The sequence below is a fragment of the Chiloscyllium plagiosum genome, chromosome 4 (assembly GCF_004010195.1).
Source record: "Chiloscyllium plagiosum isolate BGI_BamShark_2017 chromosome 4, ASM401019v2, whole genome shotgun sequence".
NCBI classification, from domain to species: domain Eukaryota; kingdom Metazoa; phylum Chordata; class Chondrichthyes; order Orectolobiformes; family Hemiscylliidae; genus Chiloscyllium; species Chiloscyllium plagiosum.
In genome coordinates this window covers 14,902,743-14,920,246 of record NC_057713.1, presented here as the reverse complement: position 1 = coordinate 14,920,246, position 17,504 = coordinate 14,902,743, and positions in this window count along the sequence as shown.

The window sequence follows — 17,504 nt, the reverse complement described above, 5'->3', positions numbered from 1 at the left end:
CTCATTCCCCCTATCAATAAATGCCAACACACCATATGCCTTCTTAACAACCCTATCAACCTGGGTGGCAACTTTCAGGGATCTATGCACCTGGACACTGAGATCTCTCTGTTCATCCACACTGCCAAGAATTTTACCATTCACCCAGTTCTCTTACATTCCTGTTACTTCTTCTGAACTACCTCACACTTTTCTGCCACTTTCCCCCATTTGACACTTCTCAGCCCAGCTCTGCATCTTATCTATGTCCGTCTGTAACCCGCAGCACCCTTCAGCACTATCCACAACTCTGCCTACCTTAGCGTCATCTGTAAATGTACTAACCCATCCTTCTACACCCACATCCAGATCATTTATAAAAAATGACAATTTTTACAGCAGTCAGAGGTGAAATAATACAGTCCAGGCCACCATTTGGAACCATTCAGTAGCGAGGTTTTTCTGATCATTAATGTCAATGTTACTTCTCTTCAAAAAGGGCTGCAGAGATTCTTTAATACATTTTCTTTTTCCTCTCGGAGGTGTTAGCTATTTGAGCATTTGAAAACAGAACCTAATGGGTGGCATTTTTCCACCATTTGGAGCCAGTCACCAAGCCATTGAAATGGATTTGGAAAAGGATATTAGTATTTGCTGACAGTCCTCCTATTGAATCAATAGACTGCTGATAGAATTTCCCTAGCATTCTTATGTACCACTGATTCATGCTCCAGATGTCATTGCAGTATAGGAATGTACAGGAATGTGGTGACATTAGCTGCTCTAAACACTGGGACTTCTGTTGAATTTTGTAGGTTTTTGTCGATAGATGTTCACTGTCATCGTTTGTGAAAGGCTAAGCTGATCCAAAGTTGGAGCTCATTGTCATTGGTGGACTGTTGAGAGAAATGGCTGACAATATAGGGAAGACTGTAAGACATAGGAACAGAATTAGACTATTTGGCCCATCGAGGCTGCTCTACTATTTGATCATGGTTGATATGATTCTCAATCCCATTTTCCTGCCTTTTCCCCATAACCCTTGATCCCCTTACTAACCAAGAACCTTAACAATCTCTGTTTTAAATACACACAACAACTTGGCACACCACAGCCCTCTGCAGCAATGAGTTCCAAGGACTAACCATCCTCTGGCTGAAGTAATTCCATCTCATCTCAGTTCTAAAGGGTCATCCCTTCACTCTGAAGCTGTGACCTTGGGTCCTAATCCCTCCTACCAGTAGAGACATCTTTTTCCACATCACTTTGTCCACTCCTCTCAGTATGTTTGTAAATTTCAATCAGATCCCTTTTCTAAATTCCATCAATTACAGACCCAGCATTCTTAACGCTCCTTCTAAGACAGGTCCTTAATCCCGGGGATCATTCTTGTAAATTTCCCCTGGGCCCCATCCAAAGCCAGCACATCCTTCTTTAGATATAAGGTCAAAAACTGGGTGGCACAATATTCCAAATGCAGTCTGACTAGAGCTTTATGCAGACTCAACAGTACATCTCTGCTCTTGTGTTGTAGCCCTTTTGTAAAGAATACTAACATTACATTTGCTTTTCTAATGGCCAATTGAACTCTTAAGTATTAACCTTAAGAGAATCTTGAATAGGACTCGGAACTCCCTTTGTTCTTCAGATTTCTGAAGCCTTTCCCCATTTAGAAAATAAGGTGCTCAATATGTTCCTGTGTATACAAGAGGGGTAGAATATTTGAGTGTCCAGAGAGGCTTGATGTATGAGTTTTGTTCGGTAATAATCAAGAACAGGTAGACTTCTTTGTTTGCAGAATTGAAGACATTGAGAATGCCTTTAAACCTGGTGCAGAGTGGGCAATGACATTGCAGTGATCTGCAAACCAAAGCTTGTAAATATCTTCAGTGATCAGTATAGGTTTGACATTAAAGTGACTGAAGGTGAGGAATTTTCCATCTAGATTGCAACTAAGATTGTGGGCGGCACGGTGGCACAGTGGATAGCACTGCTGCCTCACAGCGCCACAGACCCGGGTTCAATTCCCGCCTCAGGCGACTCTCTGTGTGGAGTTTGCACATTCTCCCCGTGTCTGCGTGGGTTTCTTCCGGGTGCTCCGGTTTCCTCCCACAATCTAAAAATGTGCAGGTTAGGTGAATTGAACATGCTAAATTGTCCGTAGTGTTAGGTGAAGCGGTAAGTGTAGGAGTATGGGTCTGGGTGGTATACGCTTCGGTGGGTCGGTGTGGACTTGTTGGGCCGAAGGGCCTGTTTAATCTAATCTAATCTAATACTGACATCTGAGATTTGTTGATCTGTGTCGATTGTGAACACATTAGTGCCAGCATACAAACTGGCTTGACTTTAGTCTGGATTTTGAAAGCAATTGTTTCAGTTCACCCACTCATGGCAGTTGCAGCCTTGGCACCATGAAACACTGTAGGATTGTCGGATCTTTTAATTCAATTCCACTTTGCCACAATATCCTTTAATTCTCTCAGCACCAAAAAAATCAATCAACCTGTGTCTTGAACATACTCAATGACTAAACATCCACATGTCTCTGCAGTAGACAACTCCAAAGAATTGTAACACTTTGAATGAGGAAATTTCTTCTTATCTCAGTCCTAAATTTCTGAACTCTTGAACTGGGACTGATTTTTTTTCTAAAATCCCCATTTGGGGAAATATTTTTTCAATATCTACTATGTCAAGCTTCTTCAGAATTTTATATGCTTTAAATAGATCACTTCTTTGAAAGTTCATTTGGTTTTGCCATAAGGGAGGGAGATTCAGTATGTGACCCAGTGATATATTTGCAAGTCAGGTTGGTAAGTGGTTGCTTCTTCAGAATTTTATATGCTTTAAATAGATCACTTCTTTGAAAGTAAAGGAAACATAGACCTAGTTTACTCAACCTTTCTTCATAGGATAATTCCCTAATCTCAGAAACTAGCTTATTGAATGCTCACTGCATTCCTGTTAGACCAAATATGTCCTTCCTTAGATTATGAGACAAAATTGAATACAATACTCCTTGTCAATGACCTTGAAATTCCGTACATCATGTTCCATTCAATTGAATCGATCTCCTTGTTATCATTATCTTTTTTATATCAAGTATTTTGGCTCCCAAACAATGTCCTGCTAATCCAATGTAGTACATTTTTATATGCATTTTGCAAAGCGTAATGAATTATGATAGTCCAACAGGATGTAACCTGGTGTATGCATACTAAGTAAATCTGTAAGGCAGAACATCAGTATTGTCATAATCTGAGCCATATACATTCCTTAATCTATCCAATACATGATTTTTAAAAATTCATTCCTGGGATGTGGGCATTGCTGATTAGGCAGTATTTAATGTCTATACCTAATGGGCCTTGAAAGCATGGTGATAAGCCATCTTCTTGAAAGCTTGCAGTTCATTTGGTTTTGCCATAAGGGAGGGAGATTCAGTATGTGACCCAGTGATATATTTGCAAGTCAGGTTGGTAAGTGGTTTTGAGGGAATGTTCTCTTGCTGTGCTTTAGTTAAGGTATAGCAAGAAAATTATGTTAGAACTGTGTAAAATGTTGGTTACACTACAACTGAGGTACTGCATGCATTTCTAGTCACCACATTGTAAGAAAGATGTAATTGCACTAGGGAGGGTGAAAAGGAGAGTTATCAGGAGCTATGAGGAAAGATTGGATAGTCTAAAGTTGTTTTCCTTGGAGCAACGGATATTGACAAGGGACCTATTAGAGGTACAAACAATTATGAGGGGCATAGGAAGGCATTTGTTTTCGATGAGTAGAGGGGTCAATAACCAGAAGTGATGGATTTAAGATAAGAGATAGAAAGCTAAATGGAGAATTGAGGAGAATATTTTTCACTCAGAGCTGTATAAGTTTGGAACTCACAGTCAAAAAGGTATGGTTGAGTCAAACCTATTTGTAACATTTGATCAATATTTAATATTCACTAGCATTATCATAGCCCTCAGGGTTCTGGGTCAAAAGACGGAAAATAGAATTGGTGCAGTCAAATCTTTGTTGATTGGCATGGACATGATGGGCTGAGTGGCCTCCTTCTGTAAACAGCTTTGATTTGATGAGATCTGGAATGTGAAAGTGGATGATGGTCCTCAAAAGACAGCCACTTTACCAGCGCGCAGAAATGAATGCCAATATAATTCCCTAGGAAGGAAGTCAAATTCTAGAAGCCTGCAAATGTCAGCGGTAGCTCACCAGGAGACAGTGATCTTCCTCAGGTCTGGTGTTAAGACACATTGAGAATCGCATCATATGTTTATAGACCCCATGTTGCAGGGCTTGCCTCTATCCCTCTCGACTTTAATGCTCATCCTCTCTGCCCTGTGGAGGAACATTTGGCTAATGGTAAGGCAGCTCATCTTTTGCTGATGTTGATCCCGCTACTGCAGTTATGTTGATAATGGTCTGCTCTTGTTTTCATCAGTTTTGGAACATGGAGCTTTATATGCTGCTGCCATGGCATGATGAAGGTTGGCTCAGGGAAGTGTGGCTGAAGGTTAATTAAGTGCCATTAGACAGCAGAAGTACCATCCTAGCAGCTGGCAACCTGTCAAATAGTGATAGCATTTGCTCTAAATGGAATGCTTTGAACATCAACCTTTCATCTAGCAATGGCTGTAGTTCTTCAATTTCACTGATTAAAGCCTTCCCTCCTTTCCAGTTTCATTGAAAAAGCTCTTCCCATTCTGCACTTGACTTAGTGATCATGATGAGTTGCTGATAGATCAAGATTCACTTTGAAATCCAGGAGTGGGGATTAAAACACATCTTAATTGGTTTCTTAACTATCTTAACTATTTAAGATAATTAAGAAATCGACTAAGATGTGTTTTAAGATCACTGTGCCTCAGTACACGTGACAATAAATTCAATTCAATTCAATTCAATTCAGTTCAATTCAATCTATATCTCTGTGATACCTGGATACCTGATCCTTCTTTACAGGGATGCATTTGCATTTAAGGGCACTTCCACCTGCATAGGAAAGTTCTTCCTTTTTTTTCTGTTTCTTTTCTGTTTTTTTCTCCAGACACTAAAGAAATCTATTCCTCATGTTTGAAAACCACATATTACTGCTACTGTGTTTGCACTTCATTATTAATGAAGAAGAAAATGCTAATCTTTTACTTTCAGTGACTTGTTTTCCAAAACTTTTACTCCAAGCTTGGAAACAGTGAATCAGTCTGAATTGAACCAGGACTGTCCCAGGCAGTCATGCTTTGAAATAAGGAATTCCATTAAACCTAAGCATAATGCAGACAGTCAACATGTTGTAGAGATCATTACTCCAAGTCCTGCAGTATATTTGCAAACTTGTAAACCACAGTAATGTCAACCTCATCATCTTACAAATTAGGAGATAAACTCCCAAAAATCAAAAAATATTCTGTAAAAATCACAAGTTGCTATTTTTAACTAACATATGTCAAAATACTTTGATTTGCAAACCTCATTTAAAGTTTATGATACCTCTCACAGATCAGAGCTCTTTACAAGACCCTGATTAGTTTTGAGGTTCAAGGATGTTTCAAAAGCATCCAACTTGAGACTGAGGCAAGTTATTTTCACAAGCCCAAAGTGGATACCTAAGATTAGCACTAGACCCCTTGTGTTAAGCTATTCAAAGGTAAAGCATCATGATTAACCAGGCGCATTTGTTATATCGTCCCCAGTCCAGAAACAAACCAGGATGACTTTTGATAATCCAGAGATTGCAGAGCCCTTCCATGATTTTGAGTGGAAGGCAGAACTTGAATAAGAACTCAAGTTTTTTGTGGTCAATTTGTAAGAGTTGAAATCAAAAGAGGTGCAGGGGAGTACGGTGTTAATAATTTTAGATGTGCATCTATTAGATTAGATTAGATTACTTACAGTGTGGAAACAGGCCCTTCGGCCCAACAAGTCCACACCGCCCCGCCGAAGCGCAACCCACCCATACTCCTACATTTACCCCTTACCTAACACTACGGGCAATTTAGCATGGCCAATTCACCTGACCTGCACATCTTTGGACTGTGGGAGGAAACCGGAGCACCCGGAGGAAACCCACGCAGACACGGGGAGAATGTGCAAACTCCACACAGTCAGTCGCCTGAGGCGGGAATTGAACCCGGGTCTATGGCGCTGTGAGGCAGCAGTGCTAACCACTGTGCCACCGTGCCGCCCACTATTGTGGCGATAAATTGAAAGAGTTTTTCAAAAATATTCCATGCTTCATAAAAATAATTTAACTACGCAGCACGTCTTTTAAAATATATTAATTCATGGGATTTGGGAGTTGCCAGTTGTGCCAACATTATTGCCCTAGGTAGGATGCTGGGTAGGCATTTTGCTGGCACCCTATTTAGCATTCGTCTCTCTCTCTCTCTCTCTTTGCTTCTGATCAGCAATCTCTTTGTTTGTTGATCCCTCTCCTTTATTCTGGACCCACCTCCATGTACTATATTCACTCCCCCACCCTGTCACCAGAATAAATACCACCATTTCCCTGCTATTTTAATTTCTGATGAAGGGTCACTGGTTTCAATATATAAAGTCTGTTTTTCTTCCTACATGGTGAGTTTCTCCAGCTTTCTGTTTTTGTTTCAACTTTCCAAAATCTGCAGATTCTTTGTCTTTATTGCTGAGGATTCTCAAATTGAGTTAACGGAATTTAAGATTAGGAGGGATATTTAATGGATGACTGATTTGTTGCTGGCTATTTTATACTGTTGCTCAAAACTAAGATTATGCTCAATAACTCTCGGATTCCATGTATTTTCCAATAACACTCGCATGTTATCATGATAATATGCTGCCTCAATTGTCAGTATGCCAATGTTTCAGTGTTCACTTTCAAACTTTGAAAGAAACATTTGTTTTTATTTTAGTATATCATAATATTTTTGTTTTCTTTAGAAAGACAAAGCTACCAGATTACTGACAGGAGATGATTTACTATGTGCGAAGCATTTATGGGGTTTTAATACTTATAAAATTTTCAAGGCTTTCCCACCTAAAATCTTAGCTTGGCAATTCAGTAAGTAAGCTGTAAAATTACCCCCAACCTTGCCAGAGATATTTACAACCTCAGATTCCGGCTGGACATGAGATGAAATACTTTGTTACATACTGCCTATTGCAAAGGTGAGAGAACTATGCCTTTCTGCTTGATTATGACAAAGATGCAGCAACAAATGGCTTCTTTGCTATAAATCCTGAGCCTCGCTTCAGGGCTGAATCACAAAATATCGAAGCAGCTTTTAGCATTTGGAAATGGATGCAGGTGTAGCCAATTCTCATCATCTTGAATGACTTTAAATCTTGCTGTCTGGGCTGAGCCAAGAAGTTATTAGTGAGCACTGATTTTGAAGCTATTATATGTTTGTAATTACTATCAAAGTAGCTACTGGCAGATGACAACATTCAAAAGTCCAAAGTTGGAAAGAAGCAGAGATCGTAGGAATGAAATTTGATCTTTGCATTTCAAAGCTTCAACCCGCCTCTGGCCAACAGGCAATCAGAGCAAGGTTTTGGCAATAGCCTTTAGTTCTAATCATCAAACAACACATGGTAAGGGGAGGGGTACTCTTGACAGCCGCCTGTAGCTTCAGATTGCTGCAGTAATGCACTTTTTTCACTTTATTCCCTTCCCTGCCCTCAAGTGCTAACTGTTTCTAATCCTACTCCTTCAATTCCGTGAACCTCCCTCATCACCCTTCCCTGTGGAGACCCTTTAACAGTTTCTTCACTGAATTAGGCTGTCTTTGATGCTGCCGTATCTTCTCATTACTGACATGAAAGAGATACTGAAGCTGATTATCAAAGGCCTGCTCCTTTAACTGCTAAGCTTACACTGCCCAAGGGAAGTAATTCTAACCGATATGCAATGCCACATCCTGTGAGGATGAAAAGGTAGTGAACAGACAGCCGAACTGATACATCACTTTCTAATCAACTTGCTTTGAAAAATATTAATTTGATCCATAAAAACAAAAGTTAAAAATCATAAAATAGAAAGCCCTGCACCCGAAACTACAAGATGCCTTCAGTGCTATTTACTAGCGCTGAAACTAGGTAGACCAGATAAATTATTTATCTGAAAATAGAGATAAGATGCCATTTTAACCTTACTGCCGCAACATAAACTATCAGATAGGCATTAAAATGTTGATGGGATTTTGTTCCTTGCTTGCTTACTGCCAGAAGGCTGAGATAGACAGATTTTTAATTAGTAAGGGAATCAAGAATTATGAGCAAAAGGCAGGAAAGTGGAGTTGAGGACTATCTGATTAGCTATGATCTCATTGAATGGCAGAGCCGACTCAAAGGGCTGAATAGTCCACTTCTGCTTCTTTGTCTTATGACCTAATGGTTTCAGTTTTAACTTGTTTTTCTGAACAAATGAGAATAATCTCCAGAAGCTAGCAAGGCTCTTCTTTAAATATAAGCATCAGACTCTGACTGAGTCAAATCAAATTGTTACTTTATCCAGAGGATTTTGCTGTGACCTTTCCAATTAGTAACTGAACATGAAGAGGAGATATTTTAATTTGTTTTTTGCCATCCCTATGGAGCTAGGTGAAGCAGGCGTGCTTCTCCAAGTCTCACAGGGAACCCTGGGCTTCTCTTGTGTTGGACTTCCCTGTTACAGAAGGATCATCTGAAATCTCCTTCCCATGATTTCCCTCAGTGCCAGAGGTTTTGCTTCAATGTTTGTTTTCTTCTACTCTGCTTCTTCTCTTACAGATAGGTGGCTTATTGGGACCAGGTGGTGTCATTTCCTTGCATATTCTGCTGAGATCAGGGCAGTTTGCTGCACTGTGTCGATCCTATTCTCACTATGAATAGAGTTTGACCAAAGGCTGTGGTTGAAAGAAAAGGCTATGAGTTTGGTATGTTGCTTCCCAGTAGAAGCTTCATTCAAGTCAAGAAAGATGAATAAGCAGCATCACTGTTGGAAGTCTGCACCTGACTCTGTGATTTGTGGAACCTGATGATAGTTAAAAAGCTGCAGAAAGGAATGACTGACATACACTTATTCACCATAACTAATCCAGATGAAAGGCAACAGCTGTCGAGCCTCCAGCAGTGTGAACTCGTAAAGGCAAGGCACGCATATGAGAAATTATATCACAAGGGTGGGCACACTTTAGAATACTTGCAACTATAAAGGTTCTCTTATAGACAATGCCGAATAATAAAGGCCCTGTCATGTGGAAAGAGGATCATAGCATGTGGAATAACTTTATTCTTGAGAAATTGATTCATCCCTTCTCTTTGATAGACCTTGACATTTTTGTAGATAACGATCCCTTTCTGATTTATAAACTACGACTGTTTAAGTGGCACTACTGACCAATGTATGTCACCTCTGACTTACAGACATTAGATGTTCACTGACCTGTTCCTGGAAGTAGAAATTAGCCAATACGAACTGACCATCAAGAATAATCAATATTAAGCTAATTTTGTTTTATTACCTTGAACACTGTTTTACACTTTGGTCAATGAATGATTCCAACAAATCAATTGAAATTATGCAGCACCTTTACACCAACATATTTAGAGAAAAGTTGACAACTGGTCAAAAGAGGAGACATTAGGCCAAATGGCCAAATCCTCAGACAACAAGGTGGATTTTACTCCATGTTTTTGCGAAGGCAATTCAAATGTTTGAGCCAAAGTGTCTAAAGGAACAACAGGCAACACAGAATGAAGGAAACAGGGGATGCAAAAAAGGTGAGGGGTGGAGGAAAGCAGAGTTCTTGTACCATTTTAAGGCTGACATGGGATATAGAACATTGAGTTTGAGAGGATTTGAACAGAACAGTAAGAACTTTTAAATGGAAACATTGGTGGCCTGGGAGCCATCAGATGTTTACTAGAGTCTCCTACGTTCAATCAAAAAATGGATTGCTTGTCAACCACATATTGTGAGCAATAGCTCAAGAGCAGATGTCCTTCAGATTATGGTCTTCAGAATGATCTATTTGATGCTGACGATTAATGTTAATTAAAACATCATTGGGTTTAATATTTAAGTTTATTCAATTCAGCATTCAACCTTCCTGTGTGGATCTGTGTTCCAAATCAATGCTCACTGATCTGTATTGACATTACCAGACAACTGAGAGAAGTCAAACAGCCGGAAACACAATTGTGAATCATGAACACAACTATCTAAAACTTACACATGCTCTATTGATTTTATGCAGTTACCATGAAATCTGTTGCACAGTATAAACAGGATATATTCCATCCCATTGGGAGGGAATTTTATATTACGGGATTTTAATCTGAGTTTCAAGCGCATCATGTTAATTACGGAGTGTCAGAGGCTGAGGGTGGACCTTACAGAAGTTTATAAAATCATGAAGGACATAGATAAGGTGAATAGCCAAAGTCGTTTTTTTCCAAGGCTAGGGAAATCCAAAACTAGAGGGCATAGGTTTAAGGCGAGATGGAAAAGATTTAAAAGGGAGCTGAGAGGCAACATCTTCACACAGAGGGTGGTGCATGTGTATGGAATAAATTGCCAGAGAAAGTCGTAGATGCAGATACAGTTACAACATTTAAAAGACATTTGGACATATGCATGGATGGTAAAGATTCTGAGAGATCTGGGACAATTAAGGCAAATGGGACTAGTTAAGTTTAAGATACTTGCCTGTATGACTCCATCTATTTATTTGTGGTATATGTAAGTTTAAGCAGTTATTTAAACTTAATGCAGTTAGACATTTGACAATTAATTTTTATTAGTGTATGAAATATTTATTCAAATTTTACAGAAGAAAATGCACTAAATGGAGACAAAAATAACAGTTAACCTTCTTGCAGTAATAAATGCCACGATCATTCAAACTGTCACTTCAGTATACAAAAAGGATCTTTAAACCAGAACTGAGTGGTAATTAACCATTTACTCTATTAATGTGGTATGAATGAATATTTAAGAATTTTGATACAATGTATGAAATTCATGGTCTGCACCAAGTCTGAAAAATGTTGGCATTTGTTTACCAGGAATGGCAAGTTCCCTTTTTTGGATTGCTTTTCCAACATGGTCTGGAACAGTACTAAAGAGCACACATCTGTTTGGTGTTTGCCATATGCAAGAAATTTGAGCGCGTTGTCAAATTTATGCAGGCTGAGTGGAAGTTTTCTCTTGACTGAATGGTATTTTATGCAGAAGAAAAAGTGTTCAGCCTATTACTTGTAGAGGATAGTCCTTTATCATGCTAGCTCTGTGAGGAATGGACATAAAATAATAATCCACTTCAGAAGTTTAAAAAGCTCAATTACAATGAGAGTTTTGTATGTCAAAATCACAGCAGTGATAATGGTGCTACTGCTGATTAATTCTACACTTTTGAAAATGCATTCTGTTCAATCAATGATGTGGCATGAAGAAGAATTGGAAAATGTGCATTTTAAATTGTCAGTGCACAGCCAAGGCCAAGGGAAATTTTCTATAAGATAATCACTCAAAATATCAGCAAGGATTTCAGGAGTAGCTTCTTTACTCGGATGGTGGGTCGAATGTGGAAGTTGTTTCCCAATGGAGTAGTTGAGCTATTTAGGGGGAAGTTAGGTTAATGCAAAAGGAAGGAAGAAAATGTTATGGTGATAATGTGAGCTGAATTTTGTGAGCAGTTTGGCTAAATTGCTGCTTCTGTGTGGAAATTTGATATCATTATTAATAAATTATATTATAAAGTTTATAAAATGAATATAATAGTGCAGTAAGTTAGATGCAACTCTTTTATTTTTCAAATCCAGACATTATTGTTGAAGTGAAAGTTGGCTATTTGCCTAAGGCTGGGTTTAGAGTATATCTGTATTTAACAATGTCTATTTTGATCCCAATATTTGATGATAAATTGGGGTTGATGAAGTGGGAAATGCTTCAGTCTCCACCATGAACATCTCTTGGTTTTTCCTTACAAGGAAGTCCCAACATATAAATGCTGTAACGATAGATCAGCATTTATCCACTTTAATAACTCAGAAAGCTTGACTGGAAAGGAACTTCATTTATTGTTGAACTTTGAAATAGAGCCACTACTCGGCATATATTGGCTAGATGCAACCTAGACAGACAGCTCTGCAGAAAGGGTTTACCCTAACCTTAACCAGTTCTTAGGTCTGCTGGGTTTTTTTCATATCTGGAAGTGCTAACACACATCACTAAATTGCTATGACTTTTTGCTTTGTTCTTAACTATTAACCACCAGCAGTAAATCACCCATGTAGCCAAGTGAATATTTACATGCAAAGCCTATGACAGGCAATGCAATAGTCTGCTTTATATTTTTTATCCAGAAGAGCTAATCACACACAACTGAATTTTGTTTATCCCACCACCAAATCACTATGGAATTTGTTTTACAATTAGCCACCACAAGAAATCATCCATGTAACAACTGGATATTTACATAATTGAAGATAAGGGTTCATGAGAGTTCATAGAGGCTGGCACATGTCAGATGCCAATGTCTATGGATGTGAGATATGTGTGACCACAGTGTGCTCACCCAGAGTGCCCTGATTTGTTGGTGCCCAGTTTTCAACATGGAGGTCATTCAAAGCAAGGGACGAACTGAGTCTGCCCACTCTGGTTTACATGTTGAGTTTTCCTGATGTTGAGCTTCGTTCTGTGAGTTTGGTAACATGGGAGGCTGAACATTAACAAGGTGGGTTGTGGCAGTTACAGAGCATTTAACTAGTTTTAATCCCCATCAATTGACATTTCACCACTGCCTAGCGAGAATCTCTTCATGCTGCTTGTAAAAAACAAAATTTGCTCTCAATGTCGAGATGAAACTCTCTGTTCTTGTCTCAAATTCTGCTCCATATTTTGCTGTTAATGCCCATTGCTCAGACTACTGTAAAATTCAGTCCGATGTTTTCTCTTATGGGTCAATTCAAAGCTGGGGGCTATCTCTCCTTTACCGCCATTATTACTGCCCTTGTCTTTTGCTCTGGCTCCCCAGAAATTCTGTTCCACTTGCTCCTCCTCTCCGCCCGTCTAATGCATAAAAACCAACATTTTCCATCTCCTTCCATATAAGAGTCACACTGCAACTTTAAAAATTACGGTTGCCCTTTAGGATGGCGCTGAAGAGAAATCTTTTCTCTCAGAGGTTTGCACAACTTTGGAACTTTCTGCATCAGATGACAGTAGAGGCAGTGCCATTGAACATTTTTCAGGCAGAGGTGAAAAGATTCTTCTTAGGCATGGAGTTTGCGTTATTCAGGAATAGATGTGCATATGAAATTTGAAACACAAACAGCTATGTTCTTATTGTTTGGCAGAACATACTTGAGAAACTGAATAGACTACTTCTGCTCCTATTTCACATTGACATATGTGCTTTCGGCTAATATGTTGTGTCTATTTGAGTGCTATTTTCCACTGACAAAATGCTGTCATTAGTCCAAAATGATGTTATGCCTTTCACACATCATGTAAGTATTTCAGTGCCAGTGTGATGTCGAGTACAGTTTCTTTATTCACTCATTGGATACGGGCATCACTGACTGGGCCAGCATCTGTTGCCTGTCTCTGATTAGCCTTGAGAAGGTGATGGTGAGTTGCCTTCTTTGACCACCGCAGTCCATTTGGTGCAGATAGACCCAGGGTGCTCAACAGGGAGGGAGTTTCAGGATTTTAACCCAGTGGCATTACAGATACTACATTTCCAAATCTGATGGTGACTGACTTGGAGGGGAACTCTCTACCTTTTGTCATTTATATAAATGATTTGGATGCGAGCATAAGAGGTACAGTTAGTAAGTTTGCAGATGACACCAAAATTGGAGGTGTAGTGGATAGCGAAGATGGTTGCCTCAGATTACAACAGGATCTTGATCAGATGGGCCAATGGGCCGAGAAGTGGCAGATGGAGTTTAATTCAGATAAATGTGAGGTGCTGAATTTTGGGAAAGCAAATCTTAGCAGGGCTTATACACTTAATGGTAAGGTCCTAGAGAGTGTTGCTGAACAAAGAGACCTTGGAGTGCAGGTTCATAGCTCCCTGAAAGTGAGTCGCAGGTAGATAGAATAGTGTAGAAGGCATTTGGTATGCTTTCTTTTATTGGTCAGAGTATTGAGTACAGGAGCTTGGGAGGTCATGTTGTGGCTGTACATGCCATTGGCTCAGCCACTGTTGGAATATTGCATGCAATTCTGGTCTCCTTCCTATCGGAAAAATGTTGTGAGACTTGAAAAGGTTCAGAAATGATTTACAAGGATGTTGTCAGGGTTGGAGGCTTTGAGCTATAGGGAAAGGCTGAACAGGCTGGGGCTGTTTTCCCTGGAGCATTGGAGGCTGAGGGCTGACCTTTCAGAGATTTACAAAATTATGAGGGGCATGGATAGGATAAACAGACAAAGTCTTTTCCCTGTGGTCGGAGAGTCCAGAACTAGAGGGCATAGGTTTAGGGTAAGAGGGAAAAGATATAAAAGAGACCTAAGGGGCAACTTTTTCATGCAGAGGGTGGTACGTGTATGGAATGAGCTGCCAGAGGAAGTGGTGGAGGCTGGTACAATTGCAACTTTTAAAAGGCATTTGGATGGGTATATGAATAGAAAGGGTTTGGGGGGATATGGGCCAAGTGCTGGCAGGTGGGACTACATTGAGTTGGGATATCTGGTCAGCATGGATGGGTTGGAACGAAGGGTCTGTTTCCATGCTGTATATCTCTGTAACTCTATGACTCTATGACTGGCTGTTTGAATCAAACGGCACATTCCTTTGACTGTTCATCACATCTACTGTGATGGGATACCCAACCAGTACCCCACTGAACACCCCAAATAAAATGGCCACTGTTAGATGTGATTCTGTAATTGATCAGCACTTGCTGAGTGATCCTGAGAATGCTAATAGATACTACCAACATGGCTCAGTTATGCTTGCTGGAAGTGACACAATCAGACACAGAAATCTGTTTTCTGAAAGTTAAAGGAATCTATCCAATCTTTGTGCCTTTTCTAAATTATCAGGGAGTTTCAGGAGCCTATAATTCCTCATTTCATTCTGCATGGTAACAGTTTGGCCAATCAGCATTCTTTTCTACTGCAATATAAATATGACAATCTTGCATTTGCCTTGTTGAGTGCAAGATAAAAAATATTGGAAACATTTTCTCTTTCTAGTAATACTTTTTTGAAAAAAAAACTCGACAGAGGCCGGAATCCTTTCACCAAGTCACCCTTAATTTGCAAAATAATTTATTTACAAATAGTCCTTCACTATAGTACTGCCTCATATAGAATTAGGCACCAGCGTGTCAGTATCCCTAACCTCAACCTTTTTATATGCCAGCCAGGGCTGTCTGATTGGACCCCAATCCGGGAACTCATACTCTATGTTGTCCAGCTGGTTGACTTCATTACAATCACTGCAGGTTGGCTTCAATTTGACAGGTGCATTTTTGGACCTAACCATGATGCAATGTCAAATGCCCAATGTCTCAGCTTCCATTACAGTGTCACCAGAAGCTAAAGTGGATGCTGTAGCTGAAGTCATGCAAGACCAGCTTGTAATCATACAATATTATCAATGAAACAGCTAAAGATGATTGGTCTTAGCGCACTTTCCTGAGCCACTCCTGTAGCCATACTAAAATGATTGACCTCCAACAACCACAATCAGTGAAAGTATTCACCCACATTTCCATTGACTTCAATTTTGTTAGAACTGATTGGGTCTGTACTCAGTCAAATGCAGTCCTGATGTTGAGAACAGTCACTTGCACTCATCTCTGGAGTTCTGCTCTTTTGCCCATGTTTGGATCATGGCCGTATTGTGACAAAGAACCAGGTGGCACTGACAAAACTCATACTAAGCAACAGTGAGATGGTTACTATGTGTAAGTGATATTTGATGGCATTATCGATGGCATGTTCTGTCACTTGCTGCTAATCAAAAGTAGACTTCTCAGGTGATGATTAATTGGATTGGCATTGATAGCTGGGTTGTTCACAGAATAAGTTCCTATTGGCAAATAGTCCTGCCATGATGTTTGACTGAAATAGGAGGAATGCACTGTCTTCCTCTAACCTCACTATTCCATAGACTACGGCATAAATCCACTTGTTTTATTCAGTTCCCAACATGACCAATCGTATGCTTCCTCTTTATTAGACATCATAATATTATTGATATATTATGAAACAAAACTTATTTAATGAAGATGTAAAAACTGGTTAGTACCCAAGGTTGTAATATGAAAGCATAAGCTTTTACCCCTCTCACTAACTTAAAACACACATCCACATGCATACTAAATTAAAACAAAGAACTGCAGATGCTGGAAATTTGAAACAAAAACAGGAAGTGCCAGAGAACTTCAGCAGATCTAGCAGATTCTGTGGAGAGAGAAACAGAGTGAAAGTTTTAAGTCCAGTTCCAAATAAGGATCACTGACTGGAATCATAACTCCACATGTATACACCAGGTAAAAGAAAAATAAGATTTCTTTGCTGCAGGGATTCACTCTGAGAACAAAAAAAATTTGGTTGATAAAGGTTAATTCTTGAAGGATAAGAGGACAAGATGTGCAACGCTGTGATGGCTGTTGATCTGACATCTGACATGTCACTAGACACATGCAGTTGTCACTCGAGTCTTGATAGCTGCAATTTGCTGAGGAAATACAATATTGAGAAGTCTTCCAGATGCAGTTCACAAGAACAATCAGGTTTCACACTAGATTCACATGAAGGGTGTTTCAGAAAGGCTGAGATCTGAACTGGGCAGACTTTTCCTCAAAAGGATTTTCACCAAATGACATACAAAATAAAACAGCCTCAAAACGCAAGTGATGTCTAAGGATTGTATCCAAGCAAATAGTTGAGATTCTGTGATTTTGAAGTATATGATTTAAATAAAACTGTACTAATGTCCAAAGTGACCTTTTAGAAATCACTTTTAAAGAAAAAACCAGATAGCTACACCAAACTTGAAATAAGTCAATTTTTAGAGAATTCTTTAAAACTTAAGTGCTCAAAAAAAAACTTATGAAGCCTTTGTAACACAGGGACGAAGTGCCAAAATTTCCACCTAATATCTGAACTTCCCTAAACTCTACCACTTGGTTCAGTTATCATACACCTTCTATATAAGGTACAGGGTGACTTTATTCAGTGTAAGTTAAGATTACTTTAGGCCACTTGCTGAATGGTGCAGCCAATCAACAACGCAGTTAGCTCTGACTGCAGACAGAAATTATTTAATAGGATGAGTGGGAATTGGAATGCTGCCTACACTGTAATCAACACATCATGATCCCTGGGCCAAGTCTCTTAGGTTTATCCAATTTAGCCCTTGCAATGTTCATTGCCTGAAGTCATATCCAGTAAGTAATGTTTGAAGAATTAAAGTCAAAATGTAGGCAAAGCAATACTTTTACACATAAAGTTAAATGCTAGTTGTGATGATATTTTTAAAACTTGTTGTGCCAACAGTTTGAATGTGGATTTAGAACTCAATTATTGTTGTATCCTTCTT